Source organism: Zonotrichia albicollis, chromosome 5 (genome assembly GCF_047830755.1).
Source record: "Zonotrichia albicollis isolate bZonAlb1 chromosome 5, bZonAlb1.hap1, whole genome shotgun sequence".
In the NCBI taxonomy this organism is placed as follows: domain Eukaryota; kingdom Metazoa; phylum Chordata; class Aves; order Passeriformes; family Passerellidae; genus Zonotrichia; species Zonotrichia albicollis.
In genome coordinates this window covers 34058474-34070554 of record NC_133823.1, presented here as the reverse complement: position 1 = coordinate 34070554, position 12081 = coordinate 34058474, and the positions used below count along the sequence as shown (strand labels likewise).

General features: G+C 43.3%; 1 long non-coding RNA gene across 1 annotated transcript; it reads right to left on the bottom strand.

The window, feature by feature from the left end:
- Positions 1 to 3718: 3718 nt before the first annotated feature.
- On the bottom strand, positions 3719 to 8338 carry LOC141729168 (uncharacterized). The gene is made up of 2 exons (XR_012580454.1): positions 8102 to 8338; positions 3719 to 5285 (listed from the first exon to the last, which is right to left on the bottom strand). It is a non-coding gene; the product is annotated as an uncharacterized LOC141729168 (long non-coding RNA).
- Between the last annotated feature and the right edge of the window lie 3743 nt (positions 8339 to 12081).

Below are 12081 nucleotides of genomic sequence, written 5' to 3'. Positions count from 1 at the left end.
TTTTAACCTTGTGGAAAATCCTATAATCCATGCAGAAGAGAAAGACTTTAAAAGGGAAAAATATGTATCAAAGCTTATTTAGCGAAGTTTTTCTGGAGAAAGACCATCTATTCAATCTGAATACTGTATTCTGTTAGGAGGAACTCATCCTTTGAGCACTATGCATGCCAGTAGCCTGCTGAGTGGCAAGGAGTGTTCTGTTGGACTTGAGACAGATGCATCAGTGTGTGTGCCAAGAGCCAAAATCTGACAAGTTTGCAATGCTTCTCATGTATGACCATAAAATAAGCAAATGAGTAATTCTTCTGAAATGTAAGGTTGATATTGAAAATTATTTACAATTTGTCTTCTTTGCTTTCCTTGTGGAAGTTCATTCTGTTGGTCTACAGTTTGAGCATTGTGTTTTCTTACGCATGAAATACTCAGAAAGATTATTTCAATTTCAAAAGCAGCCTTCCCCTTCTGAGAAAACATGCCTGCCTGTGCTGTGCAAGTCCTCCTGCAGTCACATAGTGCTGTATCAAAAAACTGACCTTGAATTCACTCCTGCAGACCACTTTATACACCAGTTCTATCCATTAACTCAGCAGGCAAAAATTCCTGCAGACATCACAGAGATGGAGGTGAAAAAGAGTTTGTACTGCTCTGCTGCACCAGGCAGGACCTACTCCTTTGAGGGGCATGATGGCACATGTTTTCTTTGCGTTACTTTTATCTTAGCTGGTTTTTATATGTTAAAAAAATATTTTCACAACTGCAGTTTCCCTACCTTCATATGCAGAATTCAGGCTAATTGCCATAATTTCATGTAACACAACTGAACTGAAATATATTTTTAGAACTGGAGAACTTCTTGAGTTTACTTGCCTTTTGCAGCATTAATCACCTGCTGATTAATGACAAAAGAAATGAGGAAATCACAGAAGTTCTTTACAAGTGCTAAAGAAATGCATCTCTCAGCGTGCTTCTTAGTAACAATCAAGATGCTGTATTTTTTCACATTAAATGTAACTTCTTGTTTCTATATTCCACTTAGGAATTTATATCAATAAAAGTATTTATTACTGTTCCACACTGTCTGAAGTCTGACAGTACAATTTCTGATTTGTACTAGCAAAAGCTGACTTTTTTGGGGATTTTTTTCCCATGGAATAGTAGAAAAAAATTAAATACTCAACATTCATCTATTACTGCAAAAATACAATAAGAAATCCTTGAATTTTTTTCCATGGAAATAAGATTTAGATATGTAATAAAATACAGAAGTCACATGATAAGTAAAATCAGCTTTTGTTAAATTCTTTTTCAACTTTTTAAAAGTAAAATATCTCCTTTTCTTGGTATTAAGTCTTCACAATATGTGTAGTTCTGCATAACAGACACTGAAAATCACAGCACTTAAAGGGCTAATTTGAAGATCTAAATGGAACACAGACATTATTCTGGCTTCTTATGTAAGATTTTATTTAAAGTCATAAAGACTCTGAAGACTACTGAAAATTAAATTAGTGATATTTAATAATATTAAGTTAAATTGTCAGTCATAAATCAAGATGTATAGCCTGAGTCTAAAGATTCAAATTAAACAAAAAATAGCAAAGGAAATTTTCTGTGATATGACTTCATTAAAGCTGAAATTTAGTTGGTTTTAATGTAGATCGAGACAGAAGTTTTGAAGAGGTGAGGTTGGTTGTCTCTGTGAGAGGATACCGGGTCCCAGACATATTCATACCTCATCTTCCCTCTTTCCTGCAGTAACATAACAGCTTTTCTGCCCTGCCCAACACATCTGCGCTCCTCCACACCTGTCCACAGCGAACAGGAAAAGTCTTTCTTTGCAATCTATACCTCTTCCACCCAAATTAGTAAACAGCATGTAATCTTGTTATTTTTAAAACATAAACTGTCCTCTGTAATATCTTCAGAGTGGTTAAATAACAGAGACAAGAGAAATTAGCAGTTAGGAGGTACTCTCAGTGAGTATCAGTATTTTCTAAGCACAGACAGTTCTATTATACAAAAGCAATAGAAAAGTGGACAGTTTTATGTCAATAACTTCAATCCATTCCAAAACCATCCACTAATTCATTTCATGCTAATTAATGATCTTTAGTCTGTTTTAGAAGTTGTTAACCACAAATTTGAACTAAAGAGTTTTACCCAGATAATACTTGGAGAAGCTTATCTGCATTTTCCTCACCACACACCTAACAAGTCACACCCTAGTAAAGTTGTTGCCCTGCCTCTGTCAAAAGCAAATTGGTAACTAAATGGAGGAGATTCAGGATGTCATTACATTGGAAGAAGTAAAGGTTTAGAAGTATTTTTAATGACTCACCTCCTAACAGAGCCATGGTCCACACACTGGGTAAGGTAACAGATGTTGCTGTGTCACCAACTGAAAGAAAGCAGTGTTCTCACATCTTCTTGGATAAAGTATTCTCAATAAAGAAGAGGGGCCAAAAGCAGGCTGAGACTTTGGAGGTTTCATGCTTACTACAAGTAGTGCCAAAATGCATTTAACCTCAGAGAAAAGAGAATTAGTCAAATTCAATGATCATGATGCAAAGGAGATCTGTAAAATAAGTAGCAGATTCCCACCTGTACAGGTGCAGCAGTATATTGGTGTAAAGGAAAAGGTGTCTCAGTTTTAGTATGCAAGTATATATATTATATTATAAGTATAATTTTCTCAAGCAGTGATTAAAGCATCCATTTAGCTTCACCCCCTTTGTAGCCAGGCCTCAGTACGTAGGTGTATCACATAATGGAGCACAGGAGAATTTGTGTGTTAGGAGGCTGATGAGGTAACCTGTCTGGTGTTGCAGGCGCTTCTCACAAACAGCCTTTGGTGAATCAGTAGCATTGCACAACCTTCTGGAAAGACATTTGTCCCTTGCCATATTACAGAGTTGGAAAGAATACTCAAAGGCAGAAGGAAGCCAGGTTATGGTGTGGAAGGGGTGAGGTGTTGATACTTTCAATATATACATAATAGACATTTCTATCTCTCTTTCTTCCCTTTTCACTTGCTTCATTTCCAGACAAGATTGTTTATATTAGTCTTAACAATCATTTAACCCAGAATACAAAAAAAGCCCCAGCAAAACAAACTGAATCTTTGAGGGTAAAAAAAGTGTATGAGTTTTCACAGTTTTTCCACAACATTAAAATAACAATAAAATCATTAAGTATTTACAGAGTCTTCAGATACTACTTTAATTTTTATATTTTATATGGTATTTTAACTGGAGATTGTCAGTTAATACATTTATCGCTCATTATGTCAGTCTTACACAACACAAATCAAGGCACGATTCAGAGAAAAGCCTCCATAATATATTGCTATGAAAAATAATACACTGTATCCACAAGAATAAAGCTGTAATTGATGAAGCATTCTCTTATATGGTGATAAGCATAAATTATTATATAAAAATGAAACTGCCTTTAAACAAGTACATGATCCCATCCATTTTAAACACAAGTCTTTAAAGGGGAAGGTCTTAGATGTAAACCTAATCCCTATTCTTCTGACCGTTCCCATCTTTAAACACATTAGTTTTCTGAGAAGGCAGTGACACAATTTTGCAACTGTTTATATCACCAAAACAAGGTCAGCTTGGAAGGTCATCACCAAAACCCACTCTCCTGACCCGAGTAGTTTTTGACTTAGCTCCTTATAGGATTTGTTTTGACAGATAACAACCACACAGTGAAATGACCAAATACCAAGTTTATTCTTGATGCAAAAAATTACACAACAAATGCAGTAATTTCAAAAAAATAAAATTGGTCCTGACAATAGTGCCATAGAGGCAATGCAGTCACAATGTCTATCCTGAGCAAAATCAGTACTCTGCTCCTCAATTTTACAAGCTTATTTGGCAGGTTTTACCAGCTGGGAAAAGCTCCTCTGGATGCTTTCTCTTAGAGCACAGCTGCTGCTCTCTGAGCATCATTGCCCAGGCTTTCCTCAATGCTCACTAGGCAGAAGAAGGAGCCACTGTTTTGGATCATAGGAGCATGAGACCAGCTCTCAAATTCTGCAGTACCAACCCGTCCTCTGTTTCAGTGGAACTCCTAATTCACACCAGCACAGAATATGTCCTTCTCTTGTAAGTCCTGAAACTTGATTATCTTTCTCCTACCTTGATGTGCAACTATTCTTTCTGCATTACTGGGATGTTCAAACTGGTTGCTCTCTTCATTTTATGGGTTCCTTATTCACACAGGTTTTTTTGCAAGAAAAAGACTCAGTGTCAGAAAGAGAGAGCACAAACTCCATGCTGTGCAGAGCTCTTATTATCAAAAGATCATTAAAAAAAAATAATAAAACCAGAATAAAACAACACAGTGCATTTGCAAGGACCTATCCCTAGATACAAAATATGTTTCAAATTAAGACTAGAAATGACTGCAACATAAAGAATACTTTGCTGACTAGAAAATCTGGTAAACTCATGTCCTTTACAAATAGATCTATTGCATTTTATTTTAAAGTGGTCAGGTTTCATGTTTTTGGCCACATATTTTTGAAGTTGTCTCTCTGACTGTAAGCATAATGTTTTATGGTTTTTATAAATCTTTGACTTGCTTAGACACTTTTTCCTTTCTGTTTCCCAATATTTCTGTTGCTGGTATTAAAACACACAATGTACCATAACTTTCTAACAATACCTTCTACTTTTCCACTGTGATTTCCTGACTTGTCAGAATCTTTCTAGATATGGTTTCCCTTAGGCTTATAGAAAAAAAAATTGTAACTACTCCAGAATTGACAGGGTTTATACATATATATTTATGCCTTGTATATATCCTAGGCTCCTGGTCTGCTTGCTTGCCAGCGTGATTGATTGACTGTGTCCTGAAAGTTGTTTATGGAAACCGGCAGGCCCCGTATTTGTACATTTCTGCAAACGCCCCAAGAAAAGTCAGCGCCCGGTGATCTCGCTGTTGGCTCTATTCCTGCAGCCTCAGACAGGAGCACTGTCACGGCGGTGCTTGTAACTAATGCCGCCTGGGCGCTGCCCTTCCTCGTCGTCCTCCTCCTCCTCCTCCTGGGCTGCAGCCGAGCAGGGTTTGCAGGACGGCAGCAAAGCGGAGCGGCCCCAGGGATTGCCGGGGCGACCCGGGAGAATTAATCAGCTTCTCCTTGCTCAGGCTCCCGGGAGGCGGGGGATGGCGTGGGGGCAGTGAGATGGGCTTTGTTTTTTCGTCTCCTGTTTCACGAGGGTCCCCTGTTCCCCCAGAGAGGCAAACGGGTCCCTTCACAGCCGCGTCACCTGGAGCAAAAATAAAATGATGGCAAGTAAGTTGCCCGCTGGTTAAGAAGGCTTAGTTCTTCTTATAAAATGTTTTATTTATATTAGAGCCCCGCCCCGCCCCGCCCGTCTCCACCTGCCATGCCCAGGGCCGGGAGGATCCCTGCCCTACCCCTCCATCCCGGAATCTTTTCCATGTGGATCCCATTATCATCATTTGCTCCTAGTATAACGGGGATTAAGGCGATTAGAATGAAAATAATTAAATGATTTTTCAATTCACCCCTTCATGCAAAGGGAAAGAGGGGGAGAAAGACAGAAGCGAATCTATCTGGAGAAACAGAGATAGGGGCTGTTATTCCCTTTTGAAAGGGATAACTTTTAAAGGAACGGAAGGAAAGGGGGGATCCCTCGCAACTGTCAAGTGTTTTCCAAACACCAGGTTAATGCTGGCCAGACCTTGTTGCGACGTGGCCCTACTGTTTTCAGGTAGGTTTTACAACCTGTATCCCAGCACTGAATAATGAAATCAAAATAAAAACAAAAAATTCTCGGACGCTTTGGGGTTTTGTTATTGTTTGGGAGGTAGGAAGATGAAAAAAATCTTTTGGGGGTGGAGTAGTTTATTTCTTTGTTGGCTTTCTTGTTTGTTTGGGTTTTTTCCCTGTTACAAGTGAAATTCCTCTATTTCATCATTTGGAATACAGCCATCTTCGTGATGAAAGGATTTAAACATTTAAAAATAACAGACGGCTTTTAATCTCATAAAGGGATAATCGTTTCCTCAGCTTCTCTTCTTTTTCAATGAAAGTGCTCTAACAAAACTGCTTATATCCCATATGCACACAATCACACTTTGTGTTCATTTAAGTATCTTTATAAATCCATACCTCAGTATTTACTGTTTTCGTTTGCACGGATAAAATTTAGATATTAAATCCTTGTCGGAGAAAAGGCAAAAATTCAAAGATAAACAATTACAAGTGCCTTCGCCTTCTTCTCTTTTTCTCTTCCCCCCGCCCCCCAATGTAACATTAATATTCCAGAGTATATTAAAATACAGTTGTCCGCCTGGGGAAATTGGCGTGAGATATTTTCAAAGACAGAAGGAGATCTTCCCGAGGACAGTGGAAGTTGCTCTGATGGTCGGGCCATCCGATGTTGCCGGCGGTGCCTCGGTGCTGGCCGGGGCCAAGACCGGGACTGCCGGCACGAAACCCCCTCTGCCCTGGCCCGGAGAGGCAAAAAAGGCACTGCAACCAGCCTATTAACTTTAAATGGGCAGAGACGGCGATATAACCCATCCCTTCACAGCTTACAAGGAACGAGATTAAAATTTAACCCTCCTGAAAGGAGCGCTGCTGATGGAGGAGGAAGGCGAGCCGGAGATATGCAGAAAATGAGAAGTTTACAGCCCTAATGCCTCTGGTACCTGAAGGCACAGCGCCGGAGTGGGTAATTCCTTTTACTAATTACTTAACAACAAGCAGATCAAAAAGAAAATCTTGTAGGAAGGACTTCAGGATCTGCAGGAGAGAATAACATTCCTGTGCTCCTTGCATACCCGAAAATCCTAACATAAATATTGTGGATGCTCTGCTCTCACCGGCATTAAACACGTCTGCCCACAGGCAACGCCGCGGTTTGGTTTTAAAGGTTCTTCTACATCTGGAAAATTGCCCTGCGGGGTGCTGTTATTTTTAAAATAGTACATGTTTTAGGATAAAATTTAAGTATAGACGTTTCTTTGAATCAACGAGGAGGAGAAATCCCGCTTGTTGACAAAAGCTAATTTTCAGTTATTAGAGAAGTTTGTAACTTCAAATATTTTTCTTTCCTCTATAAACGCTATTGGCCTGCTTTCATAGTCACTAAAAAAATTATCCGTGAGCTCGAAGGCTGAAATCCGGAATTCATTTGGCGCTAACTCCCTTAGTAAATACTTGCTCCTACGGCGCAGCGCCCTTTGCCCGCCGGGTCTCGCCGCCAGCCCGGCAGTGTGATTCCTACCCTCGGAAGCGCTCATTAATGCCCAAACTGCGGCTGCGAGGCGCTTCTCAGCTACCCATAAAACCTTTAATGCCTCGAAGCGTCTTTAGGGACGCGCCTGTGGGCGCCGGGTGCCGGAGCGCCGCTCTGCCTAATGCCTCCCTTCCTGATCGCATTACCGGCCGCTCCCCCGGCGCTATTTATGGGCAATAAAAGCTCCCCAGCCCCGGCAGGGCCGGGCTCTCCTCCGGTCAGGGCTCAGGGCAGGTGACCGAACCCGCGGTTTTGCTTTTTCCCCGCTTCAATGCCGAACAGAAAATTCCTGGGCTTTCCTCCCCTTCACTTCTTCCCGAAGTCACGCATGAAGCCTGGGAGCGGACGCGGCAGCAAAGGGAGCGCGGGGCCGGGCGGAGCAGGAGGGCGGGAGGCGGAGGAGCCGCGGGCGGGAGCGAGCATCGCCCGGCTCTGCGCGTCCCCGAGCTGTCCCCTGCCGGCGGGGCGCGACCCCGCGGGACACGCAGCCGGCGGGGACACGCAGCCGGCGGGGACACGCAGCCGGCGGGGACACGCAGCCGGCGGGGACACGCAGCCGGCGGGGACACGCAGCCGGCGACGCTCCCCGGGATGCCAATGGCCGACCCCCCACGCCAGGTCCGTGCCGTTCAGGAAACCACGAGAAGAGGGGAAAAAGAGAGAGAATGAAAAAATGTACTTTTTTTTTTTTTTTTTTTAATCACAAACACACACACACGCACAGAAAAACTCTCACAACAAAACCAACCACTCGTACAAACAAAAAATTCCAAACAACGACAACGCAACCCCGACAGAGACCAAATCTCATTTACCTTTCGTGGCCGGGAAGGTTGCTATGGTCCTCCCTTCTGGCGGGATGGGGTTTCCTCGGACATCCCCGTCTCTCCGCTCCGTGTGTCCCCAGAAGGACACGGAGCCAGCACCCCGCGGGTTCCCGCACCCGCTGCCCGGGCAGGGCTCAGCCTGCAGCCGGGCCCCCCGCCCCCGCCATATAAGGCGCTCCGGGAGAGCCCTGCAGGACCCGCCGGTGCCAAGCGCTGTCCCCAACACTTCGTATCACCCAACCCCGCCTCAGCTCCTTGAACACGGAGGAACACCCCTCCTCCAGCCCCGATGGGTTTGGTGTGTTTTCTGTTGTTGGGGTTTTTTGTTGGTGGCTTTTCCCCCCGCCCGGGGTATGTACCGAGGCCGAGCTCCGCCGGCCGCCCCCAGCCCGGGGGGCTCCTCGGGCACCCCCGCTCTGCCCAGCCGGGGTCGGGCCGGAGCTGCGGGGGGGCCGAGACGTGTCCGTCCGCTGGGTGCAGGAGTCAGGCTGGATGGAGCCCTCCTTCACACGGTCATTGATTTAAATCTGCCTCCGGGGAAACGCAAGAAAATAACTTCACAGGGAGGAGAGGAGGAAAAAAAATCAAAAGAACGCCCAATCCCAAAGCTGACAGGAGCTACAGACACCAAATACGTGTAGGGACGGGAGAAGGAGTAAAAGTAAATAAATCTCGGTTACCTAATTGAAAGGCAGAAGCGAGCCCTTTGTGTACACAGGGCTTCAGGGAGAGGAAAGCCAGAGCACGGGGAGAGCGGGGGAGCTCAGCGGCTCCCCTTGGTCCTGCCCGCGGGAGATTTCCCTGCGCCCGGCCGGCTCCCCATCCAAAGGCAGACAGACAGAGAAAGGAAAAAAGTGTCGGGAGAAGCCCAGGGACTGGGGCGAAGGGCTGAGCGGCGCGGAGAGCCGTCCCGCTGCGGGGAGCGAGCCAGACTTCGCCGTGCCGCTCGGGAGGAACGGGAGAGGGACACGCCAGGGGCAGAGGAATGGAAAAGTGCAAACAGACCTGGTGAAAAGATATCGCACTTTCGGTGTTTTTCTTTTTAAATGGCTTCTCTGCGTAGAAGCCAAAGGATCAAACAGAGTCCCCAAAACCAGTTATATTTAATTATTTGTGGACAAACCTGAAACTTTGTCAAGTCAACCGAATATGATAATTGACTGAAAAAAAAACCTCAAGACTTTTTGGTGTCTCACCTACAACCACAAGTTTTCTCCCTGAGTTTATAATCAATGCCCAATGATTCCCAAAATGTAGAGGATAATGAATACGATCAAACCCTTTCCTTAGAACTGTGAATTTATTCACAGTGCACTTTTTTGAATTTAGCTCTTTAAATTGAGGGAGTGCATAATACCAAAGGATGCTCTGGACGCATGCTTTTGTGTAAACACATGCAAATCAATGTTACTCCTTCTGTTAATCCCTCATTCACCCACAGTAATAACAACTGTGATTAACAGCTCCAGTTTTCTATCTCTTAATGACCTCCGCATAAAAATATACTGATGATCTGCAGTTTGCAGTTTTCAGTGTTACTACCACTAGCAGAGCAACTCTCAAACATTTCTTTTCTCAAACGCGACCTTTCAGGTACCCCTCTTCCTGGTATCAAGGGGAGCCTTTCTCCACCAGTCCCAAACTAGTTTGCAAGAATTCAGCCTCTTCTCAAGTCAGCCTCTCCCTGGACGCTGCTTCCAGCATAATTTCCATAAAAAACATCAGGCTAGTAACTCCAAAGACAGTACAACCTGTTTCAGTAAAGAAGAAAAAAACAGTCTGGCAAAGGATTCTGAAACTAAATGTACACATATGCATCTTTCTAACAAGTATCAGTGCTTTTTCTGATGCCTCCCTTGTACATTGTGGGTGCAGTTGGAAGTGTCTTTCACAACTGGTGTGGAATATTTTTGATTTGCAGGTGCATATCTGGGCTGCAAGTGGGTTTGGTGTCATCAGTGCTATCTAGAGCCCTGCATACACTGCTAATCAGACAGTGCAACTGCAGAAAAGCAATGGCCTCTCAGCTTATTCAGGCTATTACAACTGTGTCTGAAGAAATCCTTCAAAAAAATAACTATCACCTTCATCTACTGTCATAATTTCCTATCATCTTAATTTTCCAGCTACCAGAAATAGTCTTTTGAAAATACAGTTTTCATGTAGAAATACAGATAATAATTAAAGAAGGTAATTTAGTATTAAAATAGGTGTTCCCCCTCTCATGAGGTCTGGAAGCAAAAATATTTAAGGTGACTGTTTAAAAAAGATTAAAATATTCTTACTCAATTTCTCATACCCACTTTTAAAATTAAAACATGGATTTAATTTTTAGTTAATTTATAAGTTTTGTTATCAGACTATTTGATGCACAGACAGCTATAGCCTACAAGAGATCCCTTTGGTGACTTCCAGTCCTCTCCAGGAAGCACAGCAGAAGTTTTTCAGTAGTTAGCAACATTAATCAGTAGTCTTCATCCCACAGTTTAAAGCAGTGAATAGGTAAGGTAAACACATATAAATCCTCATGTCTTAGAGAGAAATCTTGCATTACTCTGTCATATGGAAGGGCAAGAAAAAGAAGGGGAAGAGGTGAAGAAGGCCTTTTGAGGCCCTATTGTCAATATGGAAAGTTTCCACTCTAGTCCTTGCACTAGGTGAGAGAGTGGCTGAAGCCCTGGCGCTGTGAATCAGAATTAGCTCTTTGGGCAACTGAAATGGGCAAGGTCAGCAGAACATTCACAGCAGGAATTTTATGCCTAAGAAGAAGTCAAGAGAGAAGCGGCTACTTGTAGGTAATTGTGGTGTCAGTCTGGCTACCCAAAATTCTTATGTTTTCCTCCTACTGGGAGGCCACTGAGATTTGCTTTAGGTTCCTGTCAATGGCCCCAGGTGGTCCCTTACTTCTCTGTGTGTGCAATGACAAATCTGGGCACGGGACACTGCAGGACGTTTCCTGAAAAGTCAGGAGTGGATTTTACTGCTGGTTTCTCAAGGTAATCTGATCTGCTGCCTCACCTTCTAAGTTGGTACCATTGTGATTTCTCTTCTTGCATCTGCACTACTGAAATACACAAAGAGGGATTTGAGAATTTTCATGAAAGCCATCTTTATCCTGGACACTCATTGTTCTTATCTCCCTGAAGTCAGAAAACCCCTTGATTTGATACAGCTCTTACTACCTAGATACTGGAGGACTGATTCCTAAAATGGTTACATAGGAATTTGAAAAATAAAAAGGCACAGCCCTGCCCTTTGTGTTTACACTGGCCAGAGGGTTGTGTTCTGTCATCTAACTTCATCCCCACTCTGGACACTTGCTTTCTGCTCTGAGGGGCAGGCACTGACATTTCTTAGCCACACTGAGACCCCAGCTCTTTGCCTGATGTTATGGTGCTGACAAACCCGGGGCAGCTGCTTCGTTTTGCAGCATGCAAACCAGGAAAAGCAGAGCAAAAGTGAGGCTGTGTGTGCCAGACAAGGACTGAGGTGCCCTGTGAGTGTGGAGCTGTGTGAAAGCTTGGGCAGCACCAGCAGCAGCTGGACAAGAAATTGTGGCCCTACTTTTGGAAAGAAAAGGCAGAGTGCCAGATGGCAGTCAACCAGAAGGACTGAGATCTAAACAATAATCTTAAAAAAAACCCCAACAAAACAAAACCAAATATAGGCAAGAAGCCTTTTGGAGTAACACAGATTTCATTAAGAGGTATTAAAAAAAAAGAAGTTGCCTGGGGTGTCCCTTGCTTTTCCAAACGACACGTTTTACCAGATACCTGCAACAAAAGTATCATAAAACATTACCTAGCTTATTCAGAAAGCCACTAAGAGGGAAAAAAAAGCTTTCTTCAAGGGGAGTTTGATGTGCTGTTTAGCCTGCTCTGTCATTTTTCTTGTCTCTCTTCATAATCTCTATGCAACCCAGAAACAGCCAGTAAAAAAGAGAGACCCTCTGCTTGTTTAATTACTTC